The sequence below is a fragment of the Caloenas nicobarica genome, chromosome 1, assembly GCF_036013445.1.
Source record: "Caloenas nicobarica isolate bCalNic1 chromosome 1, bCalNic1.hap1, whole genome shotgun sequence".
Lineage (NCBI taxonomy): Eukaryota > Metazoa > Chordata > Aves > Columbiformes > Columbidae > Caloenas > Caloenas nicobarica.
Genome location: NC_088245.1, coordinates 47,312,134 through 47,327,297, shown reverse-complemented (window position 1 = coordinate 47,327,297; position 15,164 = coordinate 47,312,134).

Sequence of the window (15,164 nt, the reverse complement as noted above, 5' to 3'; positions counted from 1 at the left end):
GTGACCCTTTCAATTCCACCAGGGAAAGATATCCAGTGAATTCTTCATGGTGCTTCATCTTCCCTAGTTCTACTTTGAGAGAGGCTCAAATTCTCCATTCTTCTGTACAGGAAGCGTTTTTCTGGTGGCATTTCAGACAGCAGCCTTACAGGGACTCAGGAGTAGCTCTATTATTGCCATGGGCGAGCCATGTTCAGAATTAGAAGGAATAAGTTATTATTTTTCATCCCAGTGTTACAGCGGGATTACATCTTATTAAGGAGGCATTAAGAGCTTTTCAATCTCTTTTAATCAAAGAACTGCCAAACTGTCTAAAAAAAATAAGGCCCATCTTATGAAACATAGATTGAACTTTTGTTTCCAAACAAATAAAAAATAGGTTAGACTTTGAATATGTTAATTTACTACTTTTATCTTTCTTCATTTAGAATGTAGTTCTTTGCCCACCTAAGCAGAAAGGTGTGTGAGTGAGAAGTTGGGTTTTTTTTGCTGATGATATGTAGTAGTTTCATGGACTGTGTTCTGACATCTAAGTCTATGAGCTACACATTGTGAAACTCTCTTATAAAATGCCATTTAATAACTCCAACAAATTAAATTTCTCAGAAGTTCAGGAGTTAACCTAAATTCTCTTAAAATCAATGATATATACGTATGCCTCTTATAGACCTGCAATGTGTGCTTTTTCTAGGCTAAATGCTTTTTTATATAACAAGAAGGAAACAAACTGTGAGCAAACAGAATTTTGCTTTTGTTTTACATGGATCCTAGATTTCTTCTGCTTTTCCAAAAAACTGTTTTGTAACTATCTTTTTCCTGACTCACAAATCACATTAAAAATCTGTTTTACAAACAGTGTATTTCAACTGAACTATGAGATGGCATTTGCCGTTAAGATGTAGGGTTTTGGCTGGATGATTAACATAGATGGACAGCCAGCTCACTGCATGGAAGTGAGCACCAGAAAGATTTGGATCAGGATTTCTTGGGGCTTCATTCAGTACCCCACCTACGGCACAATAAATTATACCTACCTCAGGATGGGCTGTCAATGCACTTAGTATTCTATCTTGTAGACCAGAGAAGTCTAGATAAATTACAGGTAATATTTAACTATCCTTTCTGAGCAAAAATGACGATTCATCTGTGTTACAGCTGCACCTATAAACACTGGACGTAGAGTGGTAGGGACTTAATCACCAAAAGTTGTGAACAGGTAATACATTGAACAATTAAGGAAATCAGCCAGAAAAAAAAAAAAAAAGGCAGAAATAGGATCTAAGTACATAGAAATAACTGTCCCTTTGGGCCAAGCCTACAGTAGGTGGACAGTGGCATAAATCCTCTGGAATTTATATGTAATCTCTAGAAGCTCTTACTCGATCACTCCGTGGCACTGCACTTACCAAACTTAAACTTGGGAAGTGTATTTTATGGGAAAGCTCATCAATTCCAGAGTTTGCAGAGCAAATAATGTTTTTTAAGGGCCTTCATAAAATGCAATACTGTAGTGGTTACGACATACCAATTCTTCTAACTGTGGAAGAGCCGCACCCTGCCGTGGTGACAAAGACAAGCACACACTTTCATGTTGCCACTTGTAGGCCAAGCTAATTGCAAAGCGCCCTGCAATCCTCACTGTGATGTATTCATTAACCTGAAAGAGCAAAAAAGGAGAATTACTAACTCCACCAAGTTTTCATATCTATGTTTGGATGGAAGAGGCAGATTGAAGTCTCAAAGGGTTATCCAAGACAGTTGATCACAGGTGAGGTTTATTATACTTTTATTATACTTTATTATACTTTATTATACTAGGTCAGTTACTCTAGGCTTAAGTCTGCAAACAAGTTCTAGTGCTGTCACTCTCATTTGAATCCTGCAAAGTCAGCTTGCAATATAAGAACTGTGGACAGAGAGCTCACAGCCCTTTCTCTGGATGAGTCCTGCCCAAAGAAAATGTACTGAGACTGTGCCTGTTTTGGAAGGAGATGCTGTAGAGCAGTAAGACCTGAGAAACTCTCCTACCTCTCACACTGCTCGGGAAAGCATGTCTAGTTCTGATACAGAGGCTGTGGATTCAGACATGGGCAGACTTGGGAAGCTCTAGTCCTTGCTTGCCCTTTAACTACTGTTGCTGGTAAGCGTGGGCAGGATTTGGACAATGTTTAGTCCCTAGTAAAGAATTAGCGTTTTGACACATACAATGTACTTTCTTAAAATCATGGTCACTAAAGCCTTTAGCATTGTCTGTGCACACCAGTGACACTGAGCAGGGGACTTGGAATCACTTCCATTTAATCCCAAAGACAGTTTGCACCAGCCTTTTCCAGCATTTTGACTCTCCTACCCATTGAAACAAAGAAAATATTATGTTGCAAAAAATAACAGCTTTACTAAACTAATTTCCATTTTCACATGCCTCTTGAAGAATGTCATATTAATTTGATATAGCACATAATTCACGTTCTATAATCCCTATTGGATAACCCAAACTCTTTCGATAATTATCTGCTTTAATTTTTACAGACTTTGTAAAAACCAAAACTGCAGATATACAGCGATATTTTGGAAGTCTCAAACTCTTGCAGATTTGACAAACAAAAGTCCAGCCCCAAATAAGAATATCTGCCCATATGAAACAGTCATAGCAGCTGTTAAGAATTTTACTGCCATTTGTTTGAAGTTATTCCTTCATGTCAGCTGCCAGCCTGGTAGTATGAGCCAAGTAAAAGAAAACCTTGGCATGGGTTTGGCTACCTGTCATTATCTCATGTATGCCTTGCATGCCTCTATATTAGGTAGCAAAGAATAAAACCAAAACCACCACTTGATCCAACCCTTGTAAATAATGGGTGTGTTCACAAGCTCCATGCCTGAAGGAACACTTATGGACTTGGGTCACAAAAGTTTTACCTTTGTTTCTGGTATATTTGCAACATGCTAGGCCCAGCCCTGGTAACCACGAAGCAGTGGGAGACTTTTCATGGACTTCAGTGGAAATGGGATCAGGCCTGAAGTAAGGCAAACAACTGCCTGCTACTGAACATGCCCAAAAGATAAATAAGGAATGGCTCGTTCATATTCCCAAGCCCGGAAAATACTCTTCCAAGATGCTTCCAGCAGAGAAGATGGGCCTCTGTTTTATTGAAACCCTGAGCAACAACAGTTTCAGGAAATTTGCTTTTCCTTCTCGCTGAGATACCACATGAGTAAAACAGAGGTAATGATATCCACTCATGTAGATGCTGTTTGGAGAGCCATTCTTTGTAAAGAATGTGTTGAAGATCTGTAAGCACCATGTTCCTTGCAATTAAGATGCTTCAGAGATACCAGAACATGTCGGGGGAGGAAAAAAAAATAGTAAGAACAACTGTAAGAAAAGTATAATAAACAAATAAATACTACCTGTGCTATAACTGGCTGGGCAAGCTTGCCATCCCGAGGCCATTTCCATTCTCTGACCATTTCTTCATCTTTATTAGTCACCAGACCTCCTTCCTGATTAAACATCACTGTTACAGTGTTGCTGTAAACAAGCAGAAATATTAAACCTGTTTTTCCTGGTGTACCTCAGTAAAACCTAAGCAATCCAAGAAGCTCTCTTTGATCTGTGAGCCTTTAATTAAAAAGCCACTTTGAATATCTGCTCCTTCATCAAGCTTTTCTCAGGCTACAGCCCTGTGAGGCAGGTATAAGTATTATCCCTGTGATAACAGACAAAAGAGTCAGGTTAAATTCTTGTTTTAGTAATTCAAATTAAAAAGAAACTGGTGTCAAATGGTGTGATTTTAATGTCATTTCCATGTACTAGTATGTTCCTAGGGATTCTAAACCACTTCAAATTCTATTATAAATTTAAAGGAAGAAATAAATAAGGTAAAATGACATGTAGATGCCATTCATGTATAAGCCTTCAGCTGACAGTTTCAGGGACATTTTAATGTCTCTATCCTTAATATTTATTAAGAAAAATACGTATTCCGATGCTTCTTTTATCTACCCATTAGAAAAGAATACTTGGTGACCTGCAGAAAGACATCCATTGTGAAACACATAGAAAAGGTCCTCAGATCATCAAAAGTTTTTAAAGTGGATTCTGTGCATTGATGGCCTTCCCTAGACACAAGGGATTGGAGAATTTGGGGGTTTATTGTTTAAAGTACCAGAGATAGTTCTGGGTTTGCTGGTTTTTCTCACAACTTAACTGAATACAGCAACTGAATCTTTAATAAAATATATGTTTTTCTTGAGTTTCCACTGGGTTTTGAAAAATATATACATACATATTAATGAGGATTAAACAAGAAGCACCAGGAATCCTGAGATTTAATGCTTGCACTTTATATTTTCTATGTATTTTTGCTTGCTTTTCCATAGTACAAGGTTGCCCAGTACAAGTAAATCTGCTTGATTTTATAGCCTAATTTAGAATTGCTTTAAAAGGTTTTATTTAATATTTTGGACTCCTAGACTTTTTTTTTAATATAAACAAGGGCCAGCTCGTTCCACTAGCTATGAGGGCTCCTTATAAAGTCCTTTTATATAAGAGCTGAACAATCCTTCTCTGCTCAGCTCCAGTAAAACATATTCTTCCAATCCCAGAAGCTCATTTAGGATGGAAAGCCAACAAACTTGACTTCTTTAAAATTAAAGGCAGCTGCAAGTTAATGTGTCCCTCATTTTTAGCTTCTGCTCCTCTCTACAGAGCATGAAATTGTGATCCCAGATATATTGAGTACTCCAAAGTCACTGAAGGACCATGAAAGAGGAAAACCAATGAAAGTCTGTGCTGTAAGTAGGAATCAATGATAATCTTTGTTCATATCATGTAAAGGTGCAGAGGACTATCCAGAGAGATATAAACAGATAGAAATGTTATCCAGAAAACAACGGTTGATGTTCGATTTACGTGCTCTGGTGGGCCTGAAACTTCAGAGGAAAACACTTGTGTGTATGTTTTCCACAAGTGGGGATCTGTTCTTTAAAACTGCATTTGAAATCAACACATGATATTGAGAATATCAGTGTTCGTCCCACAGCTTCTGTTTGACAGATTTTTAATGACAAACCAATCTATATGGCTTTAGATAGGGCACCCACCCACAAAAGTAAGAAAGCTGTACAGAAGGATAAGTATCCAAACAAATCCTTGCAACTGTTTCTGATGTAACACAAACCTGGCAGAATAAAGTAAAACCATAAGCAATAATTTTCAAAGGACTTTGCTTAAAACCTGCATCTAAACTCTAGTGAAGACAACTATAGTCTTAATTTCCATCCTTATTAAAAACAGGCCATAGAAAAAGGAGCTGGACTTAGACATGTTTAAATAGAGGGAGGGACCAAACAGCTCTGCAAATATTTGGTGGTGGCCAGGCACAAAGATTATTTAAGAACAGAATTGTTTGTTTTGTGTAAATTATTCCAGATTAGGTCAGTAGCTCAAATTTCTCTATAGTTATGCCAATTATTTTTAATACAGAAAATCATTATGATGATTGAACAATACATAGAAGAAACAGCATTTGATCAGCTCTTTTTACGACTTGTATCATGCACTGCATTGTGAGGCACTAAGAAGTGGCAAGGGTTGAGGGAAGAAGAGGGTGTCTGCATTTTGTCTGTGTGGAATATCCATCTGCTGCTCATGTCATGCATTCAAGGCAGCCAGAAGGCTGGCTCCCAATTGCCTGCTGTCTCCTTTGTATGTGTAAACTTTCTAGTAAGCCAAAGTGCATTCTGTCCTCACAGCATTGGCTTCCCAAATGGTGAATTCAATTTTCAAAGCGATTCCTGTCTAGCTTGGCAATTTTGAGAACATAGTGCTTTTGGGCTGCTTGAAAAAATTGTGGGATTTGACTCCTAGAGGAGACTTGTAGAGGGGACAGATTCCTGCACCTCCAGGTTCCTTCACCTCCAGGTGACCTGCATACAAGATGGAAACGGTGTTTTTCATCTTCCCACAAATGTAAAGGTCAGTCTCCTCCAAGGGCAAACTCTCCATGGACTATTAGTCTGTCTGAACAAAAGTTTGGTCACCAAAGAGTATGCCTGGCTTTACTTTTTTGGGTGAAGAGGCTAGGTGCAAAGCAACCAACCAAAATAAACCCAACTCATTGTTAGACATCCAACTAAGATATGACTCCAAGCTGCAGAAAAGAAACTGCGTTGCACAGCATATCACTTTGCTCATATCTATCATGGTTTTGAACATCGTTCACATCGTTGTATAGCTTCATGGTCTCCTCTCTATTTTGCAGGATCAAGCAATTGCTCATAGTGCATTTACCTACCTGCTAGGAAGACAGATGCTGCCATGTCCAAAAGGGGTGAAAGTTCCAACTATGGAATGATCTGGAGAAGGGCTAAATATGTTGGTATAGAAACCCCCACATGGGAGATTGCAGCAGCTTTGGCAAACAGCCAGACACTCAGAAGGATAGCTAACATGAGAGTCAAGGAATTGACTTGTCATCATTCTCCAGCTTCATGGCTTCTGTTATGTGCCACTGCAGAGAACACTGGGACTAACACTACCAGCTCTCTATTCTGGGTGTTGGGTCTAGGTGCATCAGGATAAGTGAAGCTACTGACCCAGTCATGTCCTTCCTTGAACAAGTGGGTTGGGAGGGATGGAGGATGGGCAGAGTTCTCAGTACAAAATCCACCTACCTGACTAAGCTAACGTGGGTGGTACAGGCCAAAAGTAACACAGGAATCAGAAATATGTTTATGAAGCACAGTATCTTGGGTGATTTTCCCTGTGACAGAGCAGACTGTTCCTAATCCGGTTTGATGACTGTGACTGATAAAGTGATCTTTGTTCGAGACAAGGTTATACTCTAAATGGATTGCAGCCTTATGCCATTAACTTGTAACTGCATTTTTCATTCTGGAATATTTCTTTCTGAGGGATGTCCATCCACCTGACACATACTGGGCTTTGTTGTTATAATCTGACTACCTGGCTATAGCTCTGGTACTATACAAATACAATATGACAAGAAACAAACAAAAGAATGATGTCTTGTTCTTTTTTCATGTAGCTGAGTCTTGGAAGCTGTTCAGCTACATGTGAAGTCAGAGTCTTTCCACTGTAGTTCTCCCACTACGCATCGCACTCTTGCTAGAATTCACAGGTGCTGTGTACTGAAAGGATATTAAATGAAAGAAGAGCCATCGTTCAGCCCATAGTGCAGTTTTCTCTGTGCTGTGTCTGCTTTCTTGACCACTGGGATCCGAGGTTTCCCATATGTCAGTTCTGGTGTGACAGTCACGCCAGTCGGACTCTTCCCTGTCTTGAAGAAAGTTTCTTCTCTGTGATCACCGTAATGCCGGAGAATAATTGGTTTGTCAAACCCCACTTCTTTCAGCTTGGATGTTTGTTCTTCTCTGTTTACATCAGGGAGGAAAAAAAATTGCACCTCTGATTAGTTCTTGCTAAGCAGAATCATCAGGCAAGATTTCCATTTATTTAGAATGAGTTTGACCTAAACAGAAAACATACCTTGATTCCTGAGTTTCTCAGCTGAGACAGAAATGATCAAGGTTACTAATTTAGCTGGGAATTCAGGCAGCCTCACAAACATCAGTGAACAGCCCCATCACCTGCTGAATTTGTTACAGGTGTTTCAGTGCTTTGGTCAGTGGCCTCAGCCCAGGAGTTGCAGTGAAGTGTGGAGGTTCAGGCTTCTTACTGATCAGCATGGCCCGTGTGAGTGACAAATTCTGGTTTAAAGTCTCAGCTACTGTACACTCACAATTATCTTAGCAAGTCACTAGGTTTATATCGTCGGTTACATTATGAGTAAAACGTGCACAATTTTTTGTTCTTCTCTAGCCTCCTCCTTCCTACTTAATGCAAAAGAACCTGCTGATCTCCCAATTCTCTCCCCAAGCAATATCAGCCTGAAGTGGCATATTTCTGTTTTGTTTCATTATGACCTCTCTACGGCTAACAATATCATTTTGCACTCTTCTAAATTGTTTTTCACATGAGAATCCTGAGAAACTTTGTAAACATTGATGATAAATACCGTTAAACACATTACTCTCAGATAGAAATGAGTCAAGTAAGTTGCCCAAGGTCACGTAAGTCACCTGTGATCAAGCTGACACTAGAACTAACTGCACCAACTCTCTACACATGTACATAGCAGAGATCATTTGACTGTGAGGAGCAGCCAACTTTACCCCTGTTGAAAGTCTTTCTACCTGATTTTTTTTCTCCACCTTCACCATCCCGTAATCCATATATTTATTGTGCTACTCTTCATCACTATTGCTCACTTCACCCTCTGAGAAAGAACAATACTTGAATATTTTAAAATTGCTTTATCTAACAGACAGATTTATATCTATTTCAGTCCCATGACAGATCATGAGAAAGAAGCAGAGAGAGTTTGAGGCTGGCTAAATTAACGCAAACCCAGGAGACAGCTATTTAGTCCTGCTGACCTTTGGCTGACCTCCTTTTCAATCAGATGTTCTACGTGTACTGTTCTACGTGTATATATCTGAATGCATGCATCCATACTTTTGTCTGTTAGTCTTTAAGCAGTTATAAAAATGTGTAGGTCATCATAGTAGTATTAGGTAAACAAAACCATTAAAGGAAAAAAATGAGAACAAACGCACCAACACACGTAGCATGGGGAATAAACAGGAAGAATTAGAGATCCATATGTGGTCGCAGGGCCACGATCTCATTGCAATTACAGAGACGTGGTGGGACAGCTCACATGACTGGAATGCTGTCATGGAGGGCTATGCACCCTTTAGGAAGGACAGGCCAGCAAGGTGAGGTGAAGGAGTTGCACTTTATGTGAGAAAGCAACTCCAATGTCTGGAACTCTGTCTAGTGGGGGATGAAGAACAAGTTGAGTCCTTATGGGTAAAAATTAAGGGACAGGCTAACAAGGATGACACTGTTGGGGATATTAACTACAGGCCACCTGATCAGGAAGAGGAAGGTGATGAACCTTTTTACAGACAGCTGGAAGTAGCCTCACGATCACATGCCCTGATTCTCATGGGGGACTTCAATCACCCTAACATCTGCTGGGTGGGCAACACAGCTAAGCACACACAGTCCTGGAGGTTCCTACAGATCATCGATGAGAACTTCTTGACACAGGTGGTGGAGGAGCCAACAAGGAGAGGTGTGCTGTTGGACCTTGTCCTGACAAACCAAGAAGAACTGTTTGGAGATATGAGGGTTGGAGGCAGCCTCAGCTGCAGTGACCATGAGATGGTGGAGTTCAGGTTCCTGCGTGCAGAAAGCAGGACAATAAGTTGGATTACAACCCTGGACTTCAAGGGGAAAATTTGGCCTCTTCAAGGTCCTGCTTGGAAGAATCCCATGGGTTAGGGCTCTAGAAGGTAGGGGGTTCCAAGAGAGCTGGTTAATATTCAAACATTTCTTCCTCCAAGCCCAAGACCGATGCATCCCTATGAGCAAGAAATCGAGTAAAGAGAGTAGGAGGCCAGCATGGATGAGTAAGGAGCTCCTGTCAAAACTCAGGTGGAAGAAGGATGTTTATGTAATGTGGAAAAAGGGACAGACCACCTGGGAGGAACACAATGAGGCTGTTAGAGTATGCAGGGATGCGGTGAGGAAGGCCAAACTCCACTTGGAATTAAATCTGGACAGGGAGGTCAAAGACAGCAAGAAGGGCTTCTTCAACTACATCAGCAGCAAAAGGAAGGTTAGGGAAAATGCAGGTCCATTGCTGAATGAGGAAGGTGCCCTGGTGATGGAGGATGCAAAGAAGGCAGAGTTACTGAATGCCTTCTTGACTTCCATCTTTACTGCTATGACTGGCCCTCACAAATTCCAGACCCTGGAGGTAAGAGAGAAAGTCTGAAGAAAGGAAGACTTTCCTTTGGTTGAGAAGGCTCAGGTTAGAGATTGTTTAGATAAACTGGACATCCACAAATCCATGGGGTCTGATGGGATGCACCCACAAGTGCTGAGAGAGCTGGCAGATGTTATTGCTAAGCCACTCTCCACCATCTTTGAAAGGTCTTGGAGAACAGGAGAGGTGCCTGAGGACTGGAAGAAAGCCAGCGTCACTCCAGTCTTCAAAAAGGGCAAAAAGGATGACCCAAGAAACTACAGACCAGCCAGTCTCACCTCCATCCCTGGAAAGGTGATGGAACAACTCATTCTGGACGTTATCTCCAAGCATATGGAGGAAAATAAGGTTATCAGGAGTAGTCAGCATGGGTTCACCAAAGGGAAATCATGTTTGACCCACCTGCTAGCCTTCTATGATGGTATGACTGGCTGGGTAGATGAGGGAAGAGCAGTGGATATTGTCTACTTTGACTTCAGCAAGGCTTTTAACACCATCTCTCACAACATCCTCATAGGAAAGCACAAGGAGTGTGGGCTGGATGAATGCACAGTGAGATGGCATTGAGAACTGGCTGGATGGCAGAGCTCAGAGGGTTGTGATCAATGGTGCAGAGTGTGTTTGGAGGCCTGCAGTTAGTGAGGTTCCCCAGGGATCAGTTCTGGGTCCAGTCTTGTTCAACCTGTTCATCAATGACCTGGATGAAGAGACTGAGTGTACTCTCAGCAAATTCGTTGATGATACCAAACTGGGAGGAAGAGTTGACACACCAGAAGGCTGTGCTGCCATTCAGTGAGATACAGACAGGCTGGAGGGCTGGGCAGAGAAGAAACTGATGAAATTCAAGTGTAGGGTCCTGCACCTGGGGAGGAATAACCCCAGGCACCAGTATAGGTTAGGGGTTGACAAGCTGGAAAGCAGCTCTGCAGACAAGGACCTGGGAGTCCTGGTAGATGGCAGATTGACCATGAGCCAGCAATATGTCCTTGTGGCCAAGAAGGCCAATGGTATCCTGAGGTGCATTAGGGAGAGTGTGACCAGCAGGTTGAAGGAGATTATCCTCCTCCTCTACTCTGCCCTGGTGAGACCACATCTGGAGTACTGTGTCCAGTTCTGGGCTCCCAAGTTTAAGAAGGACAGGGAACTACTGGAGGGAGTCCAGCGGAGAGCTACAAAGATGATAAGGGATCTGGAGCATCTTTCTTATGAGGAAAGACTAAGAGAGCTGGGTCTGTTCAGCCTGGAGAAGAGAAGGCTGAGAGGACATCTTATAAATGTTTATAAAGATCTCAAGAGTGAGTGTCAAGAGGATGGGACCAGACTCTTTTCAGTGGTGCCCATTGATAGGATGAGGGGCAGCGGGCACAGATTGAAACATAGGAGATTCCATCTAAACATGAGGAGAAACTTCTTTACTTCAGGGGTGCAAGAGCACTGGAACAGGCTGCCCAGAGAGGTTGTGGAGTCTCCTTCTTTGGAGACATTCAAAACCCCCCTGGACACATTCCTGTGCAATCTGCTCTGGGTGAACCTACTATGGCAGGTGGGTAGGACTAGATGATCTCCAGAGGTCCCTTCCAACCCCAACTGTTCTGTGAAAAGCTGGTCAATTTTGAGGAAAGCTCATTATGTAAAACATCATCTGTAAGAAATGAAAGGAATATTTTTGTCTTCAAGCCAATATTTCTTGCTGTTTCAATTTTGCCTAGAATATGGCTCAGTATAAACTTTTCGCTGACCAGGCTAAGTATAAATATTCAAGAACATAAGCCAACTCACTGACACAGGAATCTGGCGACAGCACCAGGGTACTGCAATATGAGAAGCGGCATTTTACTTCCAACTCGATGGGCCAACAGGGTTTGCAAAGCCTGGAAACACGCTCGGGTCCTGCTTCTGAGGAGACCCTATGACCCTATTAGTGGCATAAACGCTGTCTTCAATTAGATGATGAAATCAGTTCTCTAAAATAGGTAATGCCAAGACATGATATGTCTCATGGGTGGGAAGACAACAGCACTCATTTAAATAATCAAAAAAGATGATGTTTCCAGTATAAGCCTGAAATATTTAGCTTTCTGTTGCTTTTCTTTTTCTTGGCTTTGCAAACACATTATATAGCTATTGGAGGCTGACATACAGAGGTTGGTCAAACAATGCAAACTCAGATTTTTGCTGCAACATCGATTCTTTTGGACTTTGGGCTACTCAGTTCCCCAAGGAATAAAGCAGTGATAATAACCCATTCCACAATAAATAATGTGCTAGTGTACTATATTGTACAATGTACAATACATTGTAGCATATACACTCAAACACTGAAAACTACTTGATTTTTATAGCTATGAGCTGCTAAACCTATTGTTATTAATGATGATTTTTCGTGTAAGATACAATGCTGATTTTATTAAATCTGAACATGTTTATAAATTTGCCAGTGTACAGGAACTGGCAGTTAAATAGCAAGACATGTAACAGACAAAATTCAGAAACTGTGCTATAGATACAAAATTATACAGGTTAACTTTAATAACTGTCCTTGTAAGTTTTATAATTAAATGCTTATAATTAGTTATCAGCAAAGTTTTTTTCATTTAAACCTAGCCTGCTTTATAAGTTCCAACACTTCTTCCTCAGAGAATTGATCAGGCAGGGTAAATCTTAACTATTTCTGACACCTCCTTTCTCCCTTGATACTATTTTAGCACTATGGTTGGTACTCAGAGAATGGCTGATGTATTTGGAAGCTACCACACATTCTAAACACATGGCCAGTTCTCTATGGGAAGCCTCCAGAGTGTTAAGGCTATCTTGTGCTACATAAAAATAGACCGCTTAAGTATAAGCAGCATGAAGAAGTCTAAAGGCCCGATTTTGGCCACAATATCTTACGGCAATCTTTTTTCCAGGCCGTGGCAAAGCAACAGGCTACAGATCACAGCAAATAATCAAAATGCAAAATGGTTTTCATGGACTATGGTTTCTTTTGCAAAAGATATTCAAACAGTTTTTCACAACTATTGGAAAGTTTATCTGGAGATTAATCCTAATCAGAAAATATTGTTTTACCACTAATCCCTGAAAATGTCTCTATTGAGATAATTCTTACCTTCCATTACCAGTACCTAAAATAAAAGTATATGTTTCTCTTCCATGCATAGCGAAATGTTAAGCAGAACTCTAGCCGTCAAGATTACCACATTGGTTTGGTTAAGCGATCTTTCATAATCTGTATTCTACATCATGAAAACATTGCCATTTATTCTAACTTTGCTTATGGAAGTAAAACTCCCTGTTTATTACATTTGGTTTCGAATTTGTTCTAGCCCCTTCGGTGTCCACATATAAGGCAGCTTCTGGTGAATATCTTCAGAATCTGAGTCAGAAAGTTGGAAAATCCAACCTAGAGAAACAGAATGAGAGACTGAGAATTAGATGCATAAGTAAAGATTGATGTTAACGTCAGTCCTGTTCTACGGTATCTGTCAATAGAAAGTAAAGTTCATTCATATGAATACAAAGTGCTGAAGCTTTAGGAATTGTCTTCTTAAACAGATTGAATAGATTCTTTGCCTTGAAGAATACAGTAGGAGAAACAGGGAATGTGCATTGTATATGCCTTCAATTGAAAACCAGAAAATTATGTTTATGAAGAGGATGAGCATTCAGAAAAATAGATTATTCAGATAAATTCCAAGTTTCACCTTCATATGAACTACCTTAACTTCCCACCTCAGTCACAGTCACTGTTTTATTGGTCTACAGTGCAGGATCACTGCTGAAAAATATGCAGGTAATGTAGATTCTTCAATTATTCTCAGAAGCAATCTGGAGAAGTAGTTGCAAAATGAAGCCATGCATCACTTTGAGCAGCAGGGGCACACAGTTCTTTCAGCATGCATTTCTCTAAGACGTCTGTGGTTGCAGATGCATTACGACAGGTATATTTTACTTAGTTCACATTTGCAGTATTTGTGGATGATTTCAAAAGGCCTGTGGCAGTGTGGAGGAAGAAGTTCCTTAACTTCTGGAGATTCTCTGTTATTGGGTTTTCTAAAAAGGTGAGAATGCCCACCGTTGGGGTGTGATCCCTATTCGGTCTGAACATCTGTTACAATGGTTATTTATCGAGAACCCAGATTACTTGATGTGGAAGTCCAAATGAGGTGACAATGTCTACAGACACAGACTGCTAGAGAATGAGACAAGCAATTGTTACAACTAATGCAGAGAAGCTCAGTTTCCCTAGATTTACTGTTTCACTATGAATAAATTGAAAATCAAGTTAGTCAGAAACAAGAACTCGGTGCGTTAGAGTTGCAGTCACAGAAATGCATGACCTGCTGCTGGGCATTCCCTTTATTAGAGAAGTTCCTTTCCACTAGGTTTCCTGTAGCAGAGACTCAGGCGTGGATTACAGAAGTTCTTCTATAAGAAGCAGTATACCCAATAGTTCAATAAGCTAAGGCAGTCTATTCCCTAACACCTTCACCAAACAAAAAATAAACCTGTGATGACAGTCCAAGCAAATGGGAGCTCCCATGAGATAGGTTTAGTGGAAGCTGGTTGTCTTGACCCGTTTGATGTTCATCTGTGATCAAGAAAACTCAAACAGCTGCCTCACTATACAGTGCACTGGCAGATCCACTGCTGGAGTGCTGAAGGGAAGTATGTGTGATCTTGAGATCACTGAGACAGAAAAATAAAGCGGCTGTCTGTCAGCACAAGAGCTAAAGGTGGCATCAATACTCTTGCAGGTTTAGTAGCTCAGAGACACCAGGAGCGTGCAACTCTACAGCAAAGCATTTTGGAAATGCTGTTGCTTTGTTACAGCAAGAGGAAACTGACTGCCATATTTTCAGAAAACAACAGAAGAGGGTACAATTCCTTTCACTGCCTATATATTTTTACAGAGCTATTCCTCCATGCTAGGACGCAGGGTGTCTCTGCAGCACTTTTAACCTTCACTAGCCAAGGAATTTCAGTTCTGCAGTCCTGGTGGCACCTGACTAACTTCATGGCCAGGATTAGGAAGAAAAAATACACAAGTGCTTCCTTTTATTTTTTTTTTTTCACATAGCCATGTTCTTAAAGAAACCCAACAAGAAGTGCAGAGTAAGCAGTCCTTCCCTTCAGATCAACTTTGCCCATGTTTTATAATTCTCTGTGAAGAACTTTTCAGTTAGTGCATTAGTGCTCCCATTCAGAGCAAAAATTATTACATCAAATATATGTGGTCAGATGGTTTCCAGTAGGGAAAGGCTTAAAATAATATCCCAAAGTAGCTATTCACCTTGTATTCTG